This window comes from Dermacentor silvarum, chromosome 5 (genome assembly GCF_013339745.2).
Source record: "Dermacentor silvarum isolate Dsil-2018 chromosome 5, BIME_Dsil_1.4, whole genome shotgun sequence".
Lineage (NCBI taxonomy): Eukaryota > Metazoa > Arthropoda > Arachnida > Ixodida > Ixodidae > Dermacentor > Dermacentor silvarum.
The window spans coordinates 79,183,204-79,209,595 of record NC_051158.1 but is presented as its reverse complement, the minus strand read 5'-3'; the positions used below and the strand labels follow the sequence as shown (position 1 = coordinate 79,209,595).

Sequence of the window (26,392 nt, the reverse complement as noted above, 5' to 3'; positions counted from 1 at the left end):
CAGCCCACCACCATGAACCCTCGGCATCTGACACTTAGTCTTTCCAGTTCTGCTGTCCCTGCTCATCTTCGTTGGAATTCAGGAACATATCTCACTTCGCCTTCCTGTTCTCTTGAGCCTTGTGTTGAATTTGAATTCGACGAACTCTCACCATGCGCCAATTTTCATTTTCTTTTTTGGCTTTTCGTCAGTCGATGATGATGACTTTGAACACCTTTTTAAGAATCCCACAAAAAGTACATTCACGAAACGCTTACTACAAATACGTCACTTCGTGATGCACACTTCGTGAGCATGTCCTGAATAATCTCGGGGACAGCTGCCGAGGTTTGATCCTGCCAGCCATCAGGCTCGAGCGCATGGACCTCGACCGAACTGACGTGAGCCTGCCCTCACTGCTGGTGAGAACCAGGCAAACTCCTGGATCAGCTCCAGATCGGATTGCTGATACAGGAGTTTGCCTGGTTCTCACCCGGAGGCTTGACCTGCGGGCCTCAGCAGCGCCTTACTCACAGGCCAAAGAAAAGCCTGAATGCGCCTAACAAGCAAGCCTTGCGAGGATGCCAAACGCAGACACGTGACCAAAAATTTCTGAACTTGTTAGAATCCTTCCAAGCGCATGCCACCATGCCACTCGTTGACTGTACATCGCTGCACTCCTTGCTCACGCAACACTATCATTATTGCCATCCGCTCACAAGGCGCTATGCACTATTGTCGAATGACACACTTGAGTTACATTTTGCGTTCTTATTATATGTTGGTCGATATAGATCCTGTGAGCAGTACTGTATTCTTTCTGCATAGTAAATGCGCAAAGCATTCTTAGAATAGTGGAATTCGTGTTTCTTTCCGCCTATTTACCTATTGCACCAATGACAATAGCTGTTTCCGGAGATAATGCAGACTCCTAATGTGGATTGATCCCGAACGTAGTCAAGTCTAAAATGTAGGTCATTCACGTGGGTTCGTACGAACAATTATGTGCATTTCTTCAAATAACTTTTTTGACGCCATTTAGGTAAGTGGCACTGGGTATGAGCTGCTATAGCCACTGGACATGTGCCACTGGGTATGTGCCACATGGAATAGGCCTCTCTTGAATGAACAGCTTTGACACCAACTTTGGTGAATGTGTATCGGCCAATATAGGCCACTTTGCGTGCGCGGACATCACGATGGCGCCGCGACAAGCCGAAGCGTGCGTAGAGGGAAGTGAGAAAGAGGAGCACTTTTGTAGTTACACACCTCACATACGACGCCTTTCAGCTATACGAATATTTGTATTGGCATCGTAGATTATTCTCGTATTTTTTTTTTGTGCCCAACATCCACAAAATTGGTCAGGGCGAATCGCTTGCTAAAAGTGCATATAACGAAAACATGCCTTTTAAGGCATGTATCTTCGCAACCGCAGTACCCAGGCACCTTACATTGAAATCGTTATGTAGAGCAAATAACCCGTTCTTCTATCTTTCGTGTGTCGTGTGCGCAGATCTCACTAATGTCCCGCCCCGCATGATAAAATACGGGATCAATTTGGCCTTCCGCTCAGAGTGCAAATGTGTATATCTTGTCCCTACGTTGTTCACCCCGAGTGGGGACTATGCGCGTTTGAGGAAGCTCACTATGTCATAGTAGATATGATTTATAAAACTGAGACAGGTGCCCATAGGAAATTCTAAGGCCCAAAAGTGTGCAATTTGCTTCTTAAAGTTCATACTTGCTGGTCTATAACCCCCCTGCGGTCGGCACGAGTGGTTCAGATATGGCGTGAGGCGACTTGCGCAGCGAGACAGAGGGACGTCCGACCCTTTTACCACGGCGGAACATGCCCGTGTCCATAGGGAGGGCAAACACAAGTGACTGAGGGAAGCGCAAGTGCCCCAACAATCTACGAGTGCGGCGGGCTTGAGCGGCGCAGGGCCGTCTATGGCGAATGCAGTGGGAGGATAATTTTTTTGCCGCAGTCGCCAAACACCCTCTGCAAAGCAAAGGGGCCCACTATGAATAGGGTACGAATGCAATTGCAAAATTATACCGTAATACCCGTAATAGCTGTAATATAAGTTACGTGTGTAATCTTTTTGAAGCTTTTTACTAAGGTTGCGTCCCTCACAGAACCTTCCAATTTTATTGCGAGAGCAATCTTATGGACACTCCAAGCGCATTCCTGCCGTCGCAGTAATCATCGTCGCCGTTAGGTTCCATATAAAGTCCAACGGGAATAAAATAGTCGCCGCACGCCGTATGCTGGACGTGCGAGTAAAAGCGCGCGAGGGACGAGTGCATCAATGAGAGCGAACGCACGGTGGATAGCAAATGCGATGTCTCCCGTCGCGCGAAAGGTCATGGAGGGATGGGAGGGAGGGTCAGGAGGCGACGTTTAGCTGCTGCACTAAATGCGTATCATGCGACCCTTCTCTTCCCTTCCTTTCAACATCTTTATCTCCTTTTTCCCCTTCCCCTGAGGCTGCACCGTGCTCCGTTTTGGGGAGCAGAAATAAGCGTCATTTTCTTCAAAATCACTACTACTTTATTGCGACCGGGCGCAAGGGGAACTGGCGACTCAATCTCCCACGCGAAAGGAGGAAAGCGGGAAGGCAACGCGGGAGAGAGGAGGCGCGGCGTCTACTCTGCCAGAGACTGCGTACATGTACTTTGCGCGGCAGAGGGCTGTCGCGATCACCGCATCTTGAAAGCGACCTCGACACGGCTCTGACCTTTGTATGAGCTGCGATTTCGCCGTTCACTTTCCATTGAAGCGATGGACCGCACGAACCTTCGGTCGCTGCTCCTGCCGCGCTTGCTCACGAGAGTGTTTCGACAGTGCTTGTCTGTGGTCATGGAGTGTTATCTGTTCTTGTTTGCTGGTGCGCGTTGACACCATGGTTGTTAATTCAGTTAGTAAGCGAATATGTCCAATTTTATGCAGCCAATAAAAGTACTATCCTTACCCCGGATACTTTACTAGAAAATTTGCTATCGCAATTGACGCTTCGCCTTTATAACAATACTGCGACTTTTTTTCACCTGTTGCGCACATATGTAAAATATATATTGTGAGCGCATTTTGCGCATATCGTCGTCGTCATCTGTACAAACGACTCATCATCTTGTGTGAGCGCTATTTGTGCATATCGTCGTCGTCATCTGTACATACGACTCGTCATCATCTTTTGTGTCGTGCGGTGCTTCGTCTCTGACTCGGAGGACTGCTCGGAAATAAAGGCATCGAATCGGTCGACGTCTCACAATATTGTGTTTTTAACCAACGAATTCATTTTTGCCTGCATTAATGCTTGACTTCTAATGCACATCTAAGAAAAATAATAATCCAGTAATCATTCACAATAGTGTGGTTATAGAAACTTCTCATTGGCTAGTTCCCTCAATATAAAGAAATGGCGCTTGAACCTCACTTGGACATTTATTGCCTCAAGACATGCGCTGTCGCTTTCCCGGCGGTTGGACGTTTGATTGCGCTATGGGCGTTTTACGCGTTTTATTAAGCCTGCATATCAAACACGTTCTTTACATATACCGTATCACACAGGCGCCTTTGTTCAAGACTGATTCCGATTGACCTCGATCATCATCGAAAGCGCGACGTGCAAAACCTTTCAGGATATCGGTGCACTGAAGGTACAACACATGTTTGAAACAAATTTCGAGCCCAAGCACTTCTGCGTTGCTCACAACCCACAGTGCCCTGTTTGAATACACAAATATCTAGTTTACAGCGACCGAAGTGAAGTGCTCAAAATTTGGTTTGCCTTGTGCGTCCCCCGCGTTGGTCCATCCGTCTGTTTTGTTACGCTAACGACGACCACTGTCAATGTCGACGACACGCAACGACGATTGTTTTCGTCGCTAGGCCACTTCGTTTTTTGAGATTAAATATTGCAATAGCGTGAAGAAAACAAGGAACAAATTCCAGAATGGCCTCCTCCATGATTTGCACCCCTGTCAGGGAAGAAATATCTGTTTGGGAGCAGAAAGTGCTAGCCACTGTGCTATCAAGCAATTATTTTGCATGAGTACATGATAAATTAAACTGAAAATGTATTGCTATTCGCGTTAGTCGGGAGAAATTGAACAGAGAAAACGTAAAGTGGTTTCATGACAGCAGCATAATCGGTCCTTAATCAGTCGTGCTGAAGTCTGCAATGTGTTCTTGTTGCCCGTCTCCAATATGTGCGGCGAGTACTGCACTGTGCATTCCTCCGTATTCAGGAATTGTATGGCTCTTCTGAAACATTTAATCATAGGTCGCGTTATGAATTGACATGGCGTGGTAATCTCTTCTTGCTTGCAAGTGGTCGCCAAGGAATAGCCCAACTTTTCGTGAGAGTACTTTTGTGCGCATTTTCTTTCGAGACAGTGGCCATCAGTTCTTGCGTGAAATGTTGCAGGTTCGATTAGTCCATTATCTTCCTAATGGAGAAATATCAACAGCTATCATAGATGTTCCACAAGCTTTTAGCGACTTTCACTTGGAGGTTGCTACATAATATTTTCTCTCAAAAGCTAGGCTGACCCTAGAATATATTTTCACTGCAGTGCGTAAAATCATTTATGGTGCACTAGGGGACTTATTTTTGCCAGGTCCATTTAATGGTGCATCTTATTTAAGTCCGTCATATGAGGGTGTATTTAGGCGATCCCTAAAAAGCTGCTTACATCCTGGACTGAAAACATTCTTCGTAAAGTTGCACTCCGAAACATTTCGTTTTTAAAACCTGAGTAAGCTAGAGGAGCTGCTTCGTGCCTTGGTCAACAAACTGTTGACTCTGTCTACGGGCCGAGACCACAAATCACTGTTTTGTTAACTGTAGATGCACTATATTTATTGAAAGATTGTGCAGTGGACATTTCTAAGGCACACAGACATTATGCCATACTCAATTAGGTTTTTTCTCTCTAGGAATACTTGTGGTCCTCGCTTTGGCATCTATGATGCGCGGTCTATATAGCATCAGGAGATCTACCTTGTGTGAATATACCACACTGAAAACCAAAAGATCTCCGTCGTTGATATTTTCACTACAGGCGTGATGCTCGTCCATTCGCTCTCTGTGACGTGGATTCTTGCACAAGGTGAGGCATAGCGAGGTTTAGTTTTGGATAAGCTACTCACGCTTGCAGTTTAAATATAAATTTGTTTAACGAGATGTGCCACTAACCACAATTCCTAAAAATCACAAATTAGTTAAAAATCCGCTACCATATGGTAAAATTGGCTCAAAATGCTCAATCCTCTAAAATGTTTTTCTTCACAACTTGTAGTCGGTACAATAAAAATGTAAATGACGTTGAATATTGGGCTCGCCACCAGCAAGATATTTTGCTCATCTGTGGTCAAACTTCTTGTTTGACGCAATATTGTGCAATGCCTGAATTAAAGTTGCAAAGTTGTAGTTTAGCTGACAAACGAATGAAGACAATATGCCTGTTTCTTTCCTGCTTCAGTACTGCTGTTTCCTGTTAATAGTTTTTCACACATATCTATGAGTTTTTGATCACAGCATATTGAACATACAAAAAAAAAAAAACGGCTGCCACAACGATGATACTAAGCCACCGTCCACCTGTTTTCTTCGCCTTTAAGGTTTTTTTATCACACAAATTGACTGTGCAAAAGAGTGGCCAATCGGAAAACTTACGCTTTTGGTAAATGTCTGAAGGTGCTGCACTTTCTGTATTTTTTAGATAACAAAAAATTACGTGTAAGACGCCCGAGCCATTGGTGCGAGGCAGTCTTCCCGTCCTCTCTACACTGCACAAAACTTCCCAAGGTATGTGGTCAGACATGGAGACTACTCAAACCTAATCACTGACGTTTGCATGGCGGTTGCGAAAGCATGGCTAGAAAGCCATGCTTTCATGAAAAGAGTGAAAGATGAGCTCTTTTAAAATTTGTTGATGTGACAGAGAACGTAACACGGGTTGTCATAATGCACTAGAAGACTAGTATCAACGCTGCTACAATAAAAAAAAAAACTTAAAGTGGAACACAAAATTTTACTCACCATATTGAGTACCACGTTTTGGGTAGCGCTGCGGTTTGCATTCATTGTCAACATTTCCACCTGTTCATGTTTTTAGAGTATGAATGAAAAATAAACAAATGATGAAAGAAGTAAAGGGCAGATGGTTTAGTGTTTCTAAAGAAGTTGTTGCAGACGTCAAGCAAATCAACATATCTATGAGGGGCGTTCATAATGTTTGTATTATTATCATTAAAAAACAGTGACAAAGAAACAAAATTTTCTTTGAAGTTTATTCCTTCTCTACATTATCTCCTCGCAGTCACGCACTTCTAGCAACGATACATGAGCGGCCGCAGTCCAGTGGTGTAGAACTCTTCCTTTTGAGAGTTCAGGAAGAGCTCGACTTGAGCGATGACTTCGTCGTCCCGAAAATGTTTCCCGCGGAATGTGCTCTTCATGCGAGGGAAGAGCAAGAAGTCACTTGTGCGAGGTCAGGTGAATATGGCGGATGAGGCAAAATTTCGTAGCCTAAGGAGGCTAAATGCGTCGCTGTCACATGTGCTGAGTGAGCCGCGGTGCATTGTCATGGAGCAGACTGGCGCCTTTCATGGGCTTTCCTCTACGCTTCTCCTTGATAGCACCTCGCAATTTGGTGAGAAGCTCGCAATAGTACTTTGCTCTAATAGTTTGGCCTTTGCTGGCACAATCTTTGGGAAGAGCACCACGGCAGTCCCATAAGACGCTCAGCATGACCTCGCCTGAAGACGGCACAACCTTGGCCTTTTTCTTGCCCCGGGTGAGTTTCCCTGCTTCCATTGTTTGCTTTGAAGTTTTCAGGGTCATAATTGGGCACCCAACATTCATCTATGGTTATCAGGCGTTCAAAAGAGTCATCAGGGTCGCTCTCGCAATGCTTCAACATTTTTGCGGCTGCTTCTTCCCGCACTGGCGTGAGAAAACGCGGCGCCGAGCGCGCGCCAACTTTCGTCATATGCAGGTTGTAGCGAAATATGTTGTGCACAGAGACTGCACTTCCGTTAACCTGTCCTACTAATTCTACAACACTTATCCGCTGGTCAGCGAGCACGAGAGCCTCCACTTGCGCAGCAATTTGTGGTTCACCATCGAGCGAAGGGCGCGCACTTTGTTTTGCGTTGTCCAGGCTTCTTTAACCGCACTGAAATTGTCTGCGCGATTTGACAACAGTGTCATAGGATGGGGAATTTTCCCCGTACACAGCCACCAGCTCGTCGTGAATCGTCTTGGCATCTTGTCCCGTCAAATACAGAAAGCGGATCACTGCACGTGCTTCGACTTTCCCGATATGTGCTGCCATTTTTGTTTTGGCCCCCAGTGGTGTTGCGCCGTATTATACAGAGAGACAGACAGACAGACAGACAGACAGACAGACAGACAGACAGACAGACAGACAGACAGACAGACAGACAGACAGACAGACAGACAGACAGACAGACAGACAGACAGAGACAGACAGACAGACAGACAGACAGACAGACAGACAGACAGACAGACAGACAGACATGAACTTTATTTGGTCCTGAGGAATTACGTGTAGACCCCCCGTGGGAAGTCCGTAGTTGTCGCTGGCCGCGTCCACGTAGGGGCAGGAAGACCGTGGTCCTCCGTCCTTTCGCAGGCCCTCTGGACAGCCTGGAGTTGGACTGAGAGCACGCTGCTTTTAAGGGCATTGTCCCAGTCCGCTTCTTTGTTTAACGCTGTGTTACGTAAGGCAGGGCATTGCCAGAGCATGTGAGCCAATGTACAGAAATGCACACCACAATCTGGACAGTGCGGTTCTATATTTGAGGCGATGCGACTTAGAAAGCCCCTCGAAGGAAAGGACCCCGTTTGGAGCATTCTAAAAGTCGACGATTGAGACCTGCTAAGCTTTGGATGAGGTAGTGGAAAACTCCTCCGCTCTAACTGGTAGTGAGAAACTATTTCGTGGAATGTAAGTAATGGGTCGCTGTGCTTAATTTCGTCCGGCCCCCCAAAAGCTTCCATACCGCCGCGGCGGGTAAGATCTCGCGCACGGTTATGAGCAAGCTCATTGGGGTCTGGGATATTTATAAAAAATATTCGGACCCATGTGGGCTGGAAACCACGTAATGGAATGAAAACCAGTAACCACCCTATTTCTGAGGATGGCCGCAGCCTCTCGGGACATGGAACCCGATGCAAAGGCACGTATGGCCGCACGAGAGTCTGTGTATATATTGGGACGCACAGGGTCCCTCATTGCCAAAGCTATGGCTATCTGTTCTGCTACATCGATGGAGATATGACGGACAGAAGCCGCGTTGATGAGTGTACCGTTCGTATCAACTACTGCGGAAACAAAGTTGCTGGTCTGTCCATATTGGGCCGCATCTACGAATGCTGCCAAGCTTGGGCTATCTGCGACTGTTTTTAAAATAGCCCGGGCGCGAGCCTTGCGTCGCCCAACGTTATACTGTAGGTGAACATTCCTAGGAAAAGGACTAACAGCGAATGATGCCCGGATTGCTTCCGAGAGTGATTCCTCATGGTCGTTGATTAAGCTTGGAGCTAAGTTGACTGAGTCTAATAAACATCTTCCGGTTTGGATGTAGATAGCCTGACAATTTGTGCTGTTCTTTGGGCCTCTATCACCTCCGAGACGGTATTATGCATGCCGCATAAGGTTCTCTGTACTAGTGGTGACTGGTAATCCCAGTACTCTTTTAATGCTCTTGCGCATGAGCGTGTCTATTTTGTTCCTTTCGGTCTTAGTCCAATTTAGTGCAGATGCCACATAAATGATGTGACTCATCAAGAACGCGTGATATATCCTGAGAAGATTGTCCTCTCCGAGTCCCCTTTTTCTATTCGAGACTCTAGAGATGAGCCGGAGCATACTGTCCGTTTTGGAGGTGATGTGGGCAATTGTCTTTGCATTACAGCCTCTGGCGTCCAGTAACAGCCCCAGTATCCTGATCGCGTTGACTCGAGGAATAGCCTGACCATCCTTCGTGTGTAAGGCAATAGGTATCAGTTCCATCGGAACCAAACCCCTAACGCCCTGTCTCAACGGCCTGTAAAGCAATAACTCAGACTTGGTAGGTGAGAGGCTGAGCCCTGTTTCAGTTAACAATTCTTCCGTTACATTTAGTGCTTCTTGTAGCGCCTGTTCAACGTCCGCGTCTGATCCACCAGGACACCAAATTGTAATGTCGTCTGCGTATAAAGCATGACCAATGTTTTGCACGGAGGATAGGCGCTCCGAGAGTCCCGTCATGGCAATATTAAATAAGAGAGGGGAGATTACTGCTCCTTGCGGGGTCCCTCTTGCCCCCAACTCAAACTCATCAGATTTAATTAGCGAAATTTTGATGGTAGCAAGTTAGCAACTCTATCCTTAAGAAAGGATCTAACATATGTGTGGAATCTCCGTCCCAAATTTAGCTCCGAGACCGCCTCAAGTATGAATCTATGTGAGATGTTGTCAAATGCTTTAGCCAGATCCAGGGCGAGTATTCCTCTAATATCTCTAGTCCTGCGGTCGATAATTTGGCGTTTGATGAGAAGCATCACATCTTGTGTGGAGAGTGCGGGTCTGAAGCCTACCATATTGTAGGGAAATATTTCCCGGTACTCGATATACTTTGAAACCCTATTGTAAATAGCGTGTTCTGCAACCTTACCCGCACAAGAGGTGAGCGAGATCGGGCGCACGTTTTCCGGAGCTAGAGGTTTCCCTGGCTTAGGTATGAAGACCACCGAAGCAGTCTTCCAGGACTCAGGAACCGTGGCCGATTCCCATACCCTGTTGATTTCTTCCGTCAATGTCGTGATAGACTTATCATCCAGGTTGCGAAGGAGGCGGTTGGAAATACCATCCGGCCCCGGGGGCCGAGCGGCCATTAAGGTTATGTAATACCTCTCTGATGTCAGCCTCTGTAAAGGGGACGTCCAGCTCCCCCACCTCTTCCCCCCGGTAGCTGGGATAGTCCCGATCACCAGCTGGACCCATCGGGAGATATCGATTAGCCAGCTCCATGATGAGGGCCGTCTCTGAACCTCCCTTCTCTTTGTGCTTCCGCACTATCCTATCAATTGCAAGCCTTTGGTTACTTTTTGCTTGCGAGTCGTCAAGCAAATGTTTAAGGAGGTTCCACTTTCCTCCCGTGCGCATTCGCCCATACACCGCCGAGCAAATCTCACTCCATTGTTGCTTAGCTAGTTCTGCGCAGTACTCTTCAATCTCTCTATTGAGTTCCGCTATTTTCTTCCGGAGTCTGCGGTTGAGTCTCTTTGTTTTCCAACGTGCCTGAATGGAGCTTTTGGCCTCCAGAAGATGCGCCAAATGCGAATCCATTCTGGAGACCTCAACCTCCGTGCTGACCACCTTAGTAGCCTGCTCGGAATCTTTCTTTAGTCTTTCAAATAAATCACTTAGGCTACTGTATTCTTCGGTGTCTTCTTTTATGATTTTACAGAAAACATCCCAATCGGTGACTCGAAACTCCCTGGGAGGCGCGGCTTTGACCTTGACAGAGATGGTTATGACGAAGTGATCACTACCCAAGCTCTCCTGAAGATTTTGCCACGCCACCTCGGTTACGTTCTTAACGAATGTCAAGTCCGGTGTCGTATCCCGCGCTGCGGACGTCCCCATTCTTGTGGGGAACCGTGGGTCCGTGATTAATTCCAGGGCGCAATTGTCCGCCGCTCGAACGAGAGCAATTCCTTTCGTGGTTTGCCTTGTATAACCCCATACAGTGTGGGGTGCATTAATATCTCCAGCCATGATTAACGGGGAACCTCTAGCTAAAGAAGATGCTTTAGCTAAGATGGAGTGAAAAGTCTGTCTCTGCTGTGATGGTGGGCTGTATACATTGAGTATGTAGACGCTCTGCTTAAGCCAGCTATTAGGAATGATTTATACTAGAAATGCTTCAACCCTGGATCTGCCTAGTTGCATTCTATGCTCCTAGAAAGAGCATTTCTTACTCACTAGTGTAGCTATCCCTCGTTTGTTTTCATCCCGCCCCGCAACGGCTCGATAGCCCGCCAAGGACGGAGATTCACACAAAGTTTCCTGTAATAATTATACGTGCGGTTTGACCGCCTGTGATTTAATATACTGTTGTAGTGGAGCCTTGCACCTTTAGAAACTGGCGCAATTCCACTGCCAAACTACCAATTCATTAGTATTCCCCGCCATGGTGCCTATATTACATTAGGAGCTCCCTAGGGGCGCTACTACCATCCGTGCCCGACATGGTCTCTACTGAACCCTGGTTCGTGGCGTTTGGTGCACCCACGATCGCTAGTTTTGTTTCGACCACCCCCATTCTCAGGTTGAGCATGCTAATACTCTTCATAATATGCTTCATTGACTTCTGGATATTCTCAAGAATTTCATGACTAGATTCGGTGTCCATAAAATCCGACTCGTCCTGAGGAGGGGCCTTGCGTTTGGTCTTGTTAGCCTGTGACCCTTGCTCCTGGGTGGAAGGTTTCTGAACACTAACATTTTGTTGGGAGTTTGCCTTTCGAAAAGCTTCGAAGTCGGCCCTCATTTGCTGTATTTCCGCCTTTAGACGAGCATTTTCTTGTAAGAGAAAAGCGACCTTCAGGTCCTCCTATTGCTCTGGCAATGCTACCTGCGTTACCTTTTTCGGTGTCGTTGTCTGTGGCTTGACTCGATCCGCCCAGGTAGGCTCCTCCTGAATCCGCACGTGGGATTCGCACCCGTATTATATAGAACATTAGTTTTATATTACGTTAAAAGTAGACAGGCGCACACTCATTTGATGCATATTGTGCACGCCTTTTCTAAATCTGTCACACTTATAATACGAACTTTATGAACGCCCCTCGTATGTGGCTTAGCTATAACACGTTTTGGTGCTCAGGTTAAAAAAAAGATAATTTATTGAGAAGAAAAGCAACAATATTGGTCCGAGGAGCTTGTCTCTGCTGAGCTAGGGGTTGAGGGAAAACGGGACACTGCAGGATGATGAGTGATGAAAAAATAGCTTGTAGTAAGCACCTGCTGTGTAATCACTACACCTTGATCAGTGTCTGTGAGACGCGCATAAAAAGGCATAGGCTACATATTTACATTCGCACTAACTATACACAGAACTCTTTATGTCTACATGTCACTCTATAAAATCCTGTGGAACATCAGCCATCTGCATGCATCGCACATCGCACAAATCGCACACCTCATAGCAATCAATGGCAGAGGTCACATCAAATTACAGCCACTCGTCCATATAGGCATAACTGAAAGTATCTAGAACCGCTTTCGATTCTAGTAACGAATTCTCATCGTTTCCCAGCCCAGGCTCCTAGAGCAGTGTCCGCGGAAAGAGGCCGGTAATATAAAGGAGACATATTCACTCAATTTCGCATGTTGAAGCTGACATCTGGAGTGAAGCTGAAAAGGATGCTTTCAGGTTCTTCAAATGATAAAAGAGATGTAAATGTATACGTTTCTAGATTTAGCACGAGATGAAAACTACAACCTGAAAATATGGAGCAGTTCCTGCAATTTTTGCTGGTATTTAACCATCTGTTTGCATTTGAAAAACATTACATGGCTTGAGGAGGATAATACTAGTCAGAAGATTTTTTTTTTTGTGGTTAGAACGAGCAACGCTGAGAATATTACCCTTTGCGAAAAATTTAGCCGACGAATGTCGGTGCTAATGTCTACGAAAAGTGAATGCCCCAGAAAGTGGATGCGGAAACGGCGCCATGGCAGCTCATTTAGTAGGAGCATCGCACGCATAATGCGACGACGTCGCTTCTTGTCTCACCTGCGGCCAGCTGTTTGTTCATCCAATTTCATTGTGGGCGCCATGAAGCTCCATATAAAGCCCAAGTCTGATAAGATCTGTGATGTCGCACTCACTACTTCCAGCACCCCACTTGCTGCATGCTGCGACTGCTAGGGTAAGCTTCATATTGGGAACAGAGAGAGAAGGTGACTTGAAGCGCACCCACTTCCCGTGCGCTATGTATTTGAGCTCATGGGATTAAGCGCGCGCTAGGAAAAGCGCGCGCTCCTCTAGCCCGTTCATGGCTGCGCACAGGCTTTTGTGCGGCTGAGCGAATTGGTGGTCCACGTGCTGTATTTTCGAAGTAATCTGCGGCGGCTGCCAAGGCTTAGTGCGAGCCGTCTATGAGCGCTGTCTTCCCGTTCGCGTTGTATTGGAGGTCGCGTAATGTCAAGTTTCAGTGACGCGGTGGAGCGAGCTGCAGTACGCAGCTTTTGCTCCCCGCTACGGTGGCTCTTCATTGCACAAGTGGTGTTATAGCGAGTTCTCGCGTTCATCCAGTAAGATATGATCATCCTTGCCTATGCGCGCGTCACACCCTGCTTGGTGATTTGATTAGTAAACGAATATTTACGGCAATTTATATGGCGCTTATATGGAGGTTAACAAAGAACTCGAGCAAAAATTAGGGCCGCGAAAAAAGGGATAGAAACAAAAATGGTTGTCCTAACGTTAAGAAACAGGAAGAAAACGGTGTGGATCAGAGATGAAGCGGGGGTAACCGATATTCTAGTTGGCATTAAGGCAAAAAATTGAGCTGGGCAGGCCTTGTTGTGCACATGGTAGATAACCGGTGGACCCTTAGATTTACAGAATGGTCGGGAAGGAAAGGGAAGCGCAGTCGAGGACGGTAGAAAATTATGTGGGGTGATAAAATTAGGAAATTTGCAAGAGCAAGTAGGAATCAGCTAGCTATAAGGAAGGAGTAATTGGAGAACGCTGGCGGAGACCTTCATCCTGCATTTCACATAGAAATAAGCTCTTCGGTTTGATGAATATATTTTCGGTAAAAAAAAACAAAAAAACAATCTGGCTCGTGTATTCATGACGTGAGCAACGCAAAAAAAAAAAAAAGACTTCATACGAAAGCACGAAACACCAGTAGAGTGCTGCCTTTCTATCGGCTGCCTTCGTCTTTCATTGCGCTGCTCGCCTAAAGTGACAGCTTGCCTTAAAGATGATCTCAGATCTTCACAAGGCAAAAACGAGACGTGTAAACTCGTAAACATCATAGCCACTTGCAATGCTGAGACTACTACACAAGGTATTGCCGCGAACACTGCTACTTTTCAGGGGTCTTCACTGAAACCGCTCCTCCTGTTTCACCCATATATATACCCGCCCTTCCCACATGAAGAGCCGAGCCGCACCACTGAGCAAACTTGGCGAAATTCGGCCGAGGGAACCGCGCCAGATCCTGTGGAGGTAGGTATATAAAGCTTCGGCTAAAATAATGCAGATACAAAGCCCATTCGGGGTTTTACGTAAAGCAAAACTTTCTTGAAGCGCTACATTATTCGCATTATTATTGTTTATTTCGCATCAAGTCATTTTTCGCGCTGCTTATCTCATGAATACACGAGTAAGACCAGTAATTTTATCGTGCGTGAAAATTGTAGTAATTAATTGCTTACTAAATAAATTACAAAGCATGATTTCATGCGCGCAGAGGCAAACATGAGCAGTACTTACTGGATAACCGTGAGCACTCGCTCTAACACCACTTGTGTGATGAACAGTGGCAGCAGAGGGTAGCGACAGCTTCGTATACTGACACTCGCTCCACCGCGTGATCGAAAGTTGAGGTTATGTGAGCTCCACTACTTGGCGCAACGGAAGACAGCTCTCATTTAGCCTTGGCACCCGCCCCAGATTATCTAAAAAATGCGGCACGCGGACAACCTATCTGATAAGCCGCACAAAAACCCATGCGCAGCGATGGTTGGGCTTGAGGAGGAGACGCGCGCAGTCCTTTCCTAGCACGCGCTTGATGACGTGAGGTCACATAATGGGCGAGCAGTAACACGGTGCGCTTCAAGCCACCTTCTCTCTCCGCTCAACCTCTCATGCTTACCCTTCTACTCGCAGCATATATCGCATGGGGCTGCTGGATGCTGCTAGTCGGACGTCGCAGATCTTACCTCACTTGTGCTTTATACGGAACTTCATCGCGACCACGATGGCGACCGACGACGCCGAAAGTTCGCCAGGAGTGTCCTTATAATTTCTATTTTAGTTAAATGACGATTCCGATGGTGAGAGGTGATCCTCAGTCCCCCTGCAAGGCAAAATGTCTACTACTGAGGCCACAGACGCATGGATGACAACAGGGAATACTCATTGAGCACTCGTTTTCTTGTGCGATATAGTGCTTTTGACGTTGGTGCAGGTGTTTCCTCTCATAGCACTGATTTACATATAAAGTTAAGAAAGTACACGATCCTCGCACCCCTCCTTGTCGCAGAAAGTGTTTTGAAGCACCGTGTGCAATCGTACCGTCTTCGAAATTGTCATGTTCTTGCTGTAATTATCGCGCAATTGGCGCAATTCATTGGTCACTTTCACTAGGGGAGAGAAAAACCGCCAGCTATGGCTTTGAAAAACATTGAACAGTATAAGAATTGTATATAAAGACATGACTTACTTTTTGTGACGTCGATTTCCGACAATGTTACAAATATTAAAAACATAACCAGAACCGAAGATATCATCACGGTAATTAGGATCGGACGTGTACTCGGTAAACTGAAAGAGGGTACATTCAGGAATTGTGAAAAATGTGGTGGTTTGATTTAATGTTCTATTAAAAAGAATCATCTTTATTAGTACAAGCAAATGAAAAGTTTTCTGACGTCGTAGTCTTAGAAGAAAAATGATAACCCATGCTTCATAATTAAGTATTGGTGTCGTTCTTCGTTTATTCTCCACCGGCGAAAGCTTTTGCCAACGTATAACTAATATAGCATGATCACGCACGCACAGGATATGTTCCTATACATCTATATTTGTAACAGGGATCAGTGGAAGTTTATAGATGCCTATATAATTACGAACGGTCTGGAACTGCGAATGAAGTTCTACGACCTCTCCAAATATTTAGAAAATTTCTACGGAGATTAATATAGGAGGCAGGTTTATAAGTCATGCTTGTTTTTATAAAACAACCCCAGACCGCTGGCTTGGAAACATCGACGCGACTTTTTGAAATGTTTATAAGTAATAATATTGTTACGTAAAACGGCACAAGGCGGGACTATTTACACTGTATTTACAGTATGAGAGAGACACAGTAGCCAAGATGGTGGACAGCCACCAGCACCAGAGAGAACCGTCTTCTTCGTCGTCTGCCCCAGGATGAATGTCTCTCGCGTAGCATTACCCCCGGCGGTGCAAGCGCCGTCCCGGCGCACTTCACACATTGTCGTTAGGAGGAAGGCGGTAGGCTTTCAGTCTGCTAACGTGAACTATGTCACAGGGAGCGATCGCCGGCGGTAAAGTCGGAGAGACGGGAACAATCTCGTAGGTGACGTCCGTGACCTGGCGGACGATTCGGTAAGGACCCGTGTATCGAGATAGCAACTTTTCGGATAAGCCAACACGGCGGAATGGACACCACAGGAGAACTAAGGCACCGGGTGAGAAGCGAACGTCGCGATGCCGGCTGTCATAGAAGCGCTTCTGGGTCGCTTGCGAGGCCAACAGCCTAGAGCGGGCGATCTGACGAGCGTGATCGGCACGAGCGATGGCATCACGTGCATATTCGCTAGGCGGCGCGGCAGCAGCCGGTAGTAGGGTGTCCATCGGTAACGTTGGTTCACGGCCAAAGAGCATATAAAAGGGTGAATAACCGGCGGTATCGTGACGCGAGGAATTGTACGCGAAAGTCACGTAAGGTAACGCCAGGTCCCAGTCACGGTGGTCAGATGAAACATACATTGAGAGCATGTCCGTGAGGGTGCGATTTAGTCTCTCGGTGAGGCCATTTGTTTGGGGATGGTAGGCAGTGGTCAACTTGTGCTGCGTTGAGGAGGAGCGCAAGATATCGTCGATTACTCGTGATAAAAATGCGCGGCCTCGATCTGTGAGCAATTGGCTAGGGGCGCCATGGTGCAGAATAACATCGTGGAGCAAGAAATCGGCAACGTCAGTAGCAGTGCTGGTGGGGAGCGCTCGAGTGATTGCATACCTGGTCGCATGATCGATAGCAACGGCGACCCACTTGTTGCCGGATCGTGACTCAGGAAAAGGACCGAGAAGGTCCAAACCAACCCGGAAGAATGGTTCGGTCGGGATGGAGAGCGGCTGAAGCAGTCCAGCCGAGGGTGCGGCAGGACGTTTCCGACGTTGGCATTTGTCGCAGGAGGTCACGTAACGTCGAACAGACCGGGCGAGACCGCGCCAAAAGAAGCGGCGCCGGACACGGTCGTACGTGCGGGACACACCAAGGTGACCAGCAGTTGGTTCGTCGTGAAGCTCACGCAGTACCGTTGAACGCAGCTGTTTAGGCACAACGAGAAGCAGCTCAGGGCCATCTGATTGGACGTTACGACGGTAAAGTGTGCCATTCACGAGGGCGAACATGCGCAGTGAGGCGTCGTTAGGTGCGGATTCCAGCCGATCAATGAGCGATCGCAAAGCATCATCACGGCGTTGTTCGTCACCAATCTGGAGAAACTGAGACATAGACATAACGCAGGGGTTAGGTTCGATGTCCGGTCCCTCTGGTTGGTCAACAGGGTAGCGGGACAAGCAGTCCGCGTCCAAATGGAGGCGGCCAGACTTGTAGGTAACTGAGTAAGAGTACTCCTGAAGGCGCAGCGCCCAACGTCCAAGTCGTCCAGTAGGGTCCTTCAGTGAAGAAAGCCAACAGAGAGCGTGATGATCGGTGACAACACGGAAAGGGCGGCCATACAAGTAAGGACGGAATTTCGAAACCGCCCAGACAAGGGCAAGACATTCCCGTTCCGTAATAGAGTAATTGCGTTCAGATTTCGATAGGAGACGACTTGCGTACGCAATAACACGGTCAACGCCTTGTTGGTTTTGGACTAAAACTGCACCGATGCCGTGACCACTAGCATCTGTGCGCACTTCCGTGGGAACAGCTGGGTCAAAATGGGCAAGAATAGGTGGTGTCGTTAGGGCGGCGATGAGCTCAGAGAAGGCGTCAGCTTGTAGAGGACCCCAACAAAACGGGACGTCTTGCTTGAGAAGATCAGTGAATGGACGTGCGAGCGCCGCAAAGTTTTTCACAAAACGGCGAAAGTAGGAACAAAGCCCCACGAAGCTACGGACGTCATGGCCAGACCGTGGAACGGGGAAGTTCGTGACAGCGCTTATCTTTGCTGGGTCCGGTCGGACACCGGAAGCGTCAACGAGGTGGCCGAGGACAGTAATTTGACGAAGGGCGAAGTGGCACTTCGAGGAATTTAGCTGGAGGCCAGCTCGTCGGAAGATTGCTAGAATGGTCGAAAGCCGCTCAAGGTGTGTTGCGAAAGTGGGGGAGAAAATTATCACGTCGTCCAGGTAACATAAACACGTCGACCATTTAAATCCTTGAAGCCGTGTGTCCATCATTCTCTCAAACGTGGCTGGTGCGTTGCAGAGACCGAAAGGCATGACCTTGAATTGGTAAAGGCCGTCAGGGGTCACGAAGGCGGTCTTCTCGCGATCCAGGTCGTCTACAGCGATTTGCCAGTAGCCAGATCGAAGGTCCAGGGATGAAAAGAAGGTGGCACCATGGAGGCAGTCGAGGGCGTCGTCAATACGTGGAAGAGGGTACACGTCCTTCTTGGTGATTTTGTTGAGGTGCCGATAATCAATGCAGAAACGCCAGGAACCGTCTTTCTTCTTTACTAATACGACGGGAGAGGCCCAAGGACTAGAAGATGGTTCGATGATGTCCTTCGCAAGCATTTTAGCCACTTCTTTTTGAATCACTTCGCGCTCTGATGCGGACACACGGTAAGGTCGACGGCGAATGGGCAAAGAGTCGCCAGTGTTGATACTGTGGGCGACAATCTTAGTCTGGCTCACGGGTCGATCACGAATGTCGAAAATGTCGCTGTATGAGGCCAAAACCCGGCAAAGAGCGTGGGCCTGGTCAGGCGAAAGGTCTGATCCAATCATGTTGCGAAAAATGCTGTCGTCGGAACTTGGTGACGGGGAAACTGCAGCTTCCGCAGGTGCAGTTATGGCGACAACCTCGACGTCATATTCTGTTATCGCGGTGAGGTGGGCAAGCGACATCTTGTGGGGCAACACTTGGGGGGTCAGACCAAAGTTTAGTAGCGGGAGAAACACACAGTTATCAACTAATGTGGCGATGGTATGTGGCACAGTAACATTGCGCGTCAGGCGGACGTCTGTAATCGGAGAGACGATATAGTCGCCGTCAGGAACGGGAGGGGTCGATGACAAACACACGTACGTGACGGCTCGCGGTGGTAGGCGAACAAAATCGGTGGGGCTTAAGCGGCTGACGGGCGTATCGCAGGCATCTGATACAAGAGGAAGATCGAGGCAGAGCGTTTCAGAAGAACAATCAATTAAGGCCGAGTGTGCCGAAAGGAAGTCAAGGCCAAGGATAAGGTCATGGGGGCAGTGAGCAAGGACGGCAAAAAGGACAACAGTGTGACGACCGGCAATGCTGACACGGGCGGTGCACATTCCGATCACTTGAACAGCACCACCATCGGCAGCACGTATTGTCTGTGTCGTAGACGGCGTCATAATCTTCTGCAGGCGGCGGCGTAAAGAGGCGCTCATAATAGACAAGTGTGCGCCAGTGTCGATGAGAGCGGTCACAGGAACATTGTCGACTTTGACTTCAAGAAGGCTATGGTGAGTGGGGAGCGTCAGTAGAGGATTTGCAGGGGACGATGGCATTGCAGCTTCACCTCCATAAGCTGCACTATCTAGTTTTCCTGCGGCGATCGTCCAGAGAAGGACGGCGAGGAAAAGCGACGAGGCTGCGGCGAGCGGGATTGGCGGCGTTGCGGCGACGGGGAGCGGGAGAAGCGGCGAACAGGAGCAGTGGCATCAGATGGAAGAGGCTCGTGGGAGGACGACGAGTAGTAAGTAGGGGAACCAGCGGCTGGACGTCTGAAAGGAGTAGGGTACATGGAGGTCTGGCGAGATACGTAGGTCCAACGGCGACGGCAATAACGAGCAATGTGCCCGGCCTGATGGCAGGAGAAGCAGATGGGCTGATCGTCGGGCGTTCTCCATTCCGCAGGATTGCGGAAGGAGCCGGGAGAGGTGTAGGAGCGTCGAGTGGGTCCAGAGGAATAAGGCCGAGCGTCAGGACGAGTCAGTGGGCACGCTGATGGAAGGCCAAGATTAGCAAACTCCTGCCTGACGACAGCTTGGATGAGGGACACCGATGGCTGCGATGGGTCACTGGCGTGGGTTGTAAACACGGGGGGTTGAATCGGTGCAGGACAGGCGGCTTCAATCTCGCGACGAACAATGCGAGTAACGTGGTCACAGGTGGGCGACTGGCGAACGGCATCACACGATGAAGTTGCAGCCGTATTGGGCAGCCGGGTGAATTTCTGGGTAATACGGCGGCTCTTCGCGTGTTCAAACCGCCGGCACTCTTTGATGATTGTGTCGACGGTATCAACGTTGGTATAAACGAGCAGGTTAAAAGCATCGTCGGCGATACCTTTGAGCACATGAGAAACCCTCTCGGGCTCAGACATGTGCTCGTCAACCTGGCGGCAAAGAACAATAACGTCCTGAATGTACGAGACGTATGACTCGGAGGATGTTTGTGCACGAGTTGCAAGTTCATTCCGCGCAGCAAGCTGCCGACCAGTCCTGTCACCGAAAAGGTCACGGATCTTCTCTTTGAAAGAGTCCCAGCTGGTAATTTCCGCCTCGTGCGTCTCGAACCACACCCGCGGTGGGCCATCGAGGTAAAAAAGCACGTTGGCGAGCATAAGGGTCGGGTCCCACCTGTAGCCGGCGCTGATCCGTTCGTAAAGGTTGAGCCATTTGTCGACGTCAACCCCATCCTGGCCGGAAAATACGCCAGGATCACGAGCAGGAGGCAGAACGATGTAGGTCGGAGCGACGGGAGGGGCAGGGGGTGAAGACGATGTGCCTGCACCGACTGACATGGTCGCAAGCGTGATGAGGCGGCCGTTGCGAAGCTCCGTGATCGAAACAGGGAACTACCCAGCACCTCCACCAAAAAGATGTTACGTAAAACGGCACAAGGCGGGACTATTTACACTGTATTTACAGTATGAGAGAGACACAGTAGCCAAGATGGTGGACAGCCACCAGCACCAGAGAGAACCGTCTTCTTCGTCGTCTGCCCCAGGATGAATGTCTCTCGCGTAGCAATATTTTCAGTAATCAGTCACTGTAAAGTATTTACTTCAAAGTCATGGACCACGCTTGTCCGAATATAGGCGGACAAACTTTCAAGGCATTTTACTGCAATAAAACTGTAGTACGAGCATGCAACAATAAATGACCTAAATACGAAATTTTGCCTCCCAAAGCCTAGTGGAACAGAACGAAGGTAAGCTTATTTGCCGTCGCTTGGAGATACCCTGATTATTTTTGCATTCAGCCTAATTAGATAATAATTCCTTATTACTATGCAACTTATCAAATATTATAATTATATTAAAAGTGGCAATTACAAAATTGCAGAGCAACACGAAAAACGCCTGATACAGCTTTCTCTTGCTCAATACGTGCTGCGTAAAAGTGTTTTCCTGAGCGGGAAAGATTCTCGCAAATACACGCATATTGCCTCGAGCGAGTAGTCGCGCGGCAATTTTGCGTCTATTCGCGGGCTTCTTTCAAGCTCATTTTAATTTTCTCATTGACACTTTTCATGTAAATATAACATTTGAGAAGTTGATTAATTATCAAGACTAATTATCTAATTAGGAGGAATGCAAAATAGATCTGTGCATCTGCAAGCGACGGCGAACAACATTACCTTGGTTCTGCCCAGCTCCGTAGCATTTGCATATATTTAATGATTAGTCAAAGTTAAGGTAAAAAAAACCTCTATATGGGATACTGTAGCTGGGGGAAAGGAGGGGGCCGTGGCGGTTGCGGATTTATTTTGACCCCCCTAGGTTGCTTGTTATGAATACGGAACATGGGAAAACTAGTAGCATTTCCCTGTCGAGGAAATGGGGGTAAGCGAAGCTTGTCATGCGTTTCTTCGGTGTTCCTCCGAACGAATTGCACTGATCAATACGACGTTGTGCTCGAACCACAACCGGTCACACGCACTGCAGCTGGCTCCAAATTTCTGGTTGAGAAACACGCGTTGAAACCTGGCCGTCGCACCGGGAAAGTTGGCGTTAGCGTTGCCGAGGTGTGCACCACCGTTGTCGGGTTCCTGGATCGCAATGCGAAGCAGACGTTTGACCTCAACATCGCGCCCCCGCAACTCGGAGTCGGCGGCTCTTTACTGACGTTTGGCCTGAACATCGCACTCCCTCAACTCGTGGTCCGCGGCTCTTCGATGGCGGAGCCGCTGATACGCTTTCAGCCCACCAGCATGGGCATGTTGCGGATTAGCATGGATGTAAGCACTCACATCGATTCGCAAGTACTTGGGTATGACTAGCAGCCATTTACGTCCGTCCGCCTGGTAATTGCGGCAGTATAAAAGTGCATCGCGTATTGCGAAATGCATGGCTTGGCGACGAAGGGCACGCGGTTGGCTAGCGGGTGAAGAGGCTCAGAGAACTTTCAAGAGGGATGCGGTCCACAGGTCCTTGCGCTGTTCCGAAGACATGTCTGTGATGGTGAGAGCATCCAGGTAAAATGCGACCACGAGAAGGTGCGCCTTCGACGGATTGCACGGGCGATCGAGAGAGCGCATCAGTGTCAGAATGCTTGCGCCCGGATCCGAGCCACAGGGTATGTGCCATTTTCGTCACGCCAAGGTCGGGCATTTTCATGCCATTGTCGTGACGTGATTCGCATCCTACAGTCGACGTCCCGCCATCGTCGTCATATTGTCATCAGCAGCAACCGTAACGCCATTTTAGTCATACTCTCATCATCATCCCATAGACCTCATGCCTTCGTCGTCCGACCACCTACGCCGTTCCATCGACGGTACTAACCATCCTGTGAGTTTTGAAAGCAAATCTTGTTTTCGCCTCATGCTTTCACTTTCCTGCTACTGATGGCTGGTGCTGTTCGCTGCTGGCTGCTGTCTTGCCGATTAGCTCTTGACCAATGCGTGGATCATCTTCTGAAAACAATGTTGTCAGCACGCCGTAGTAGTGGTACTATTGTCATCCCTGGTGACTCCTGGTCACACGCTTTGATGATTGGCCGCTACCGGACCTAGTGCAAATAAACAATGCATGTAGTGCAAATTAATGTGGCCCGGATAACCGGTACCCGACATTGTGCATACCAACAAATGACATAATGTGAACTGAGGTGGCTTGCCGCAGGCGACATACTGTAAACGAACGCCCGATATAGTGTGGAAAAAGCTGGCATAATTAACTAATACCGGACATAGTTCAACGAAACACCCGGCACATTGCAAATTAAAGCACCCCGATTGGCCAGTAGCAGGTTCAGTGCAAACAAACAAATGATATAGTGCGATTTAGGGCGGCTCCATGAAACCAGACGTAGCGCGGACAAACGTTATATACGTGCATTAGGGCAGCCCAATTGGTCCATGCTAGATATTGTGGTAAAAAGCATCAAATGTAACATGAATTGTGGAAACCCGCGCTTGCAAGAGATGGGCGGGAGCGCAGACGTGAGTTTCAGCTACAAGAGGGGTCGTTTTCACGCTGTCATCGTCACTTCATCGCCTTTAATTATGCCATATTGATCATTCCTTCGCTGTCTTGTCATCGTCATTTTTCCTCCGTTGTCCCTCTGTCGCTGCCACTGTGTTGTTATACTCACCTCATATCGCTGCCGTATTTGAGCCGTCCATCGTCAATCTTGTCACTTCACTGTCGTCAACCCGTGGCCGTCATCGCATCGCATCGTCATCACATTGTTGCTGTCATGCTGTCATTGTCGTTCCATGACCATCATACTTTTGTGTCGATTCTCTGGTCGTCTTTCCAGTACCGTCGTGCCTTTTAAACCGAAGACTTGTATGGCTAGGCGAAATGAAACAGCGTCTGTCCGTCGCCTGTGCACAGAAAACTATCACCATCAGCATTCGCTCGAGCTTCCTCGCCTTCAGCAGCTGGCTCGTTGGCGCCCCTCGGATTGTGCTCGTGCTCATGCTGGGCACGCGCTCGTACCACTGCTCCCGCGTTCGTCGTCGTCGTCTTCTTGCCCAGGTGGCCCCGATGCCGCTCATCATTCCAGCGTAGAATTTCACTTAGCTTCTGTCGCAGTAATGGGGAGGCCGCGTTTACGGGGCTATGAACTGTTGCTTATGGGGGCATGAACCATTCAACGTCTTACGTAACGGACAGATTTAATTTTGGAGCAATTTCACTTCGAAGAATCGCAAGCGGCAATGGCGGGAGAATGCTGCTAAACAAGCCGCCGAGCAAACTCGCGAGATCAAACGCAAGCGACAACGGTGGACTGCGGGCATACCGTCAGTAACGTCGTTCTCTCCATCGCAGTCGCACCTGTGTTTATCCTCATTAGCAAGCATCAAGACGTAACCACTAATTGCGAAATAATTTAATGAACCGTTGGGATTAACCCAGTCATAAACACAGGGGCTGCACGTTTCAGCTTTGCTGGTTAACTATCTGTACGGAGTGCTTCGGCGGTGATTTTTTTTCATCACGCCATCGTCATTCCAGCTTAGTCATTCCCCTCTTCATACTTTCTTTGATATGATGTCGTCGTCATACCGTCTGCATAATTCTAGCATCGGCGTCGCTTTACCGTCCCGCCGTGGTCTTCACACCATCGTCGTTATCCTCTGGTCGGCGTACCATATTCGCCCCAGCATCATCTTCATACCATCATTGACTCTCCGGTGACGTCACATAACATGGTCGTCACGCCTTCATCGTCATGCATCACTGTCACTCCAGCGTCGTTGTGCCATGCTAGTCATGCCGTAGTCATCACACTGCAGTCATCGTACCACCATCGCCCCACAGCGTCGTCATCCCATGGTCGGCGTGCAGATTCAGCTCGCAATATCATCGGCCTCGAAGCCGCTTTGCCCAGCTTTAGCACAGCGAAATGTATTCAGCCTCCCATTACAAAGTTAATTTGAAAAATAGCACATCGCACAGTTACTTCCATTGTTCCACTTCAGGACGATGATTTCACAACAAGTGTTTTACACTTCGTTAAGTTGTTAACCACACAAACTTATTTAGTTACACTGACGATAATATTTACATTCGGCTCCGGCAAATAGTGGCCTGATACAATCTGATTAGCGACGTGTGTTTCATCAATGGAGAAGCCGAACAAACTTGCATAGCACCCGTTTTTCTCACGGGCAGAATGGACTCACACTTCCCAAGTGGAAAATTATCTTCCATAGGCAAACAAGGCTTTTCTTAGTTTCTTCTTTTAACTAATGCACATCCCTATTTGTCAGCGAACAGGTAGCATTAATTTTGTAGCAAACGCTAACAGACGACCCGATTCGCTCAACTCATTCAGGCCTACTTGAATGAATTTCATTTTCGGTTATATTTTTAACAGCTTTTATGTTTTCGTAGATATAACTTCCTACACTCTGATATGTTACTGCATCATAAGCAATTTCGTTTTACACACGAGAAGAGTACGTCCATCCCCTTATATGCCCCCCATAAAACACTCGGTTCTATTAAAGGTAGAAGAACACGTCATGCCAGAGAGTACAATAACCGTAATTTAGCAGTGGCTCAAACAAACAATGACGAATGCTAGTCCTGCGAGGTACACCGTAGAGAAACATTGAAAAACTACATCCAGCATGAGAAGTTTGAACGACGGATAATGTAGCTACCATTAGGTCATAAAATCCACCCAACTCAGTTATACAATTACAGGATAGTGCTGACGCAATATAGTTAAAACATAGTATGACTATGCGAGAGCAAATGTTCTGATATTCAGAGTTCGGTGGGTGTAAAATCGCCTGAACTTCAAATACAAAGAGGATAGAAGTACTCGTGGATGCTCACAGAAAAATTGCAGCTCAGCCCCGCCGAAACAGTTCCCTCCGATGCTTCTTGTATAGTATCATGTACTTTGTCGCAGGGTATATATCTAAACTGCTATCCTGACGCTCACACTGACGAAAATGACGAGATAAGTCATTTGCCTCGCATTCTCATCCCGTATGAATACTAATGTCGAATTAACCATTCTTGAAAATTGTTTTTGTTCTTTGGGTGGTTGGAAGAGGCGATAATACCGGCAGACATATTCGCTGCTATTCTTCCGAAGCTTCAGATATATGCAAAAGATCTTTAGCAAAGAATTTATAAAGTCACTGCTAGCACGTATTCATATTTTTTTGTCAGTAGTACGTATGGTCTTTGTGTTCTACACTTGGAAAAACCTTAAGGTATTGAAAAGTCAATGTCTCGGGATGTGTGCCTCCCAGTAGGGCATCTACGTAGA

The 26,392-nt window shown here is 48.0% G+C and overlaps 1 long non-coding RNA gene across 1 annotated transcript in view; it reads right to left on the bottom strand.

Moving 5' to 3' along the window:
- LOC125945862 (uncharacterized) overlaps nucleotides 1–26,169 on the bottom strand; it is a 63,414-nt gene extending 37,245 nt beyond the window's left edge. The window contains exons 1-2 of the long non-coding RNA XR_007467167.1: nucleotides 25,951–26,169; nucleotides 15,471–15,571 (exon numbers count right to left, since the gene is read on the bottom strand). This is a non-coding gene — a long non-coding RNA (uncharacterized LOC125945862). The remainder of the gene's footprint in view (nucleotides 1–15,470; nucleotides 15,572–25,950) is intronic.
- Between the last annotated feature and the right edge of the window lie 223 nt (nucleotides 26,170–26,392).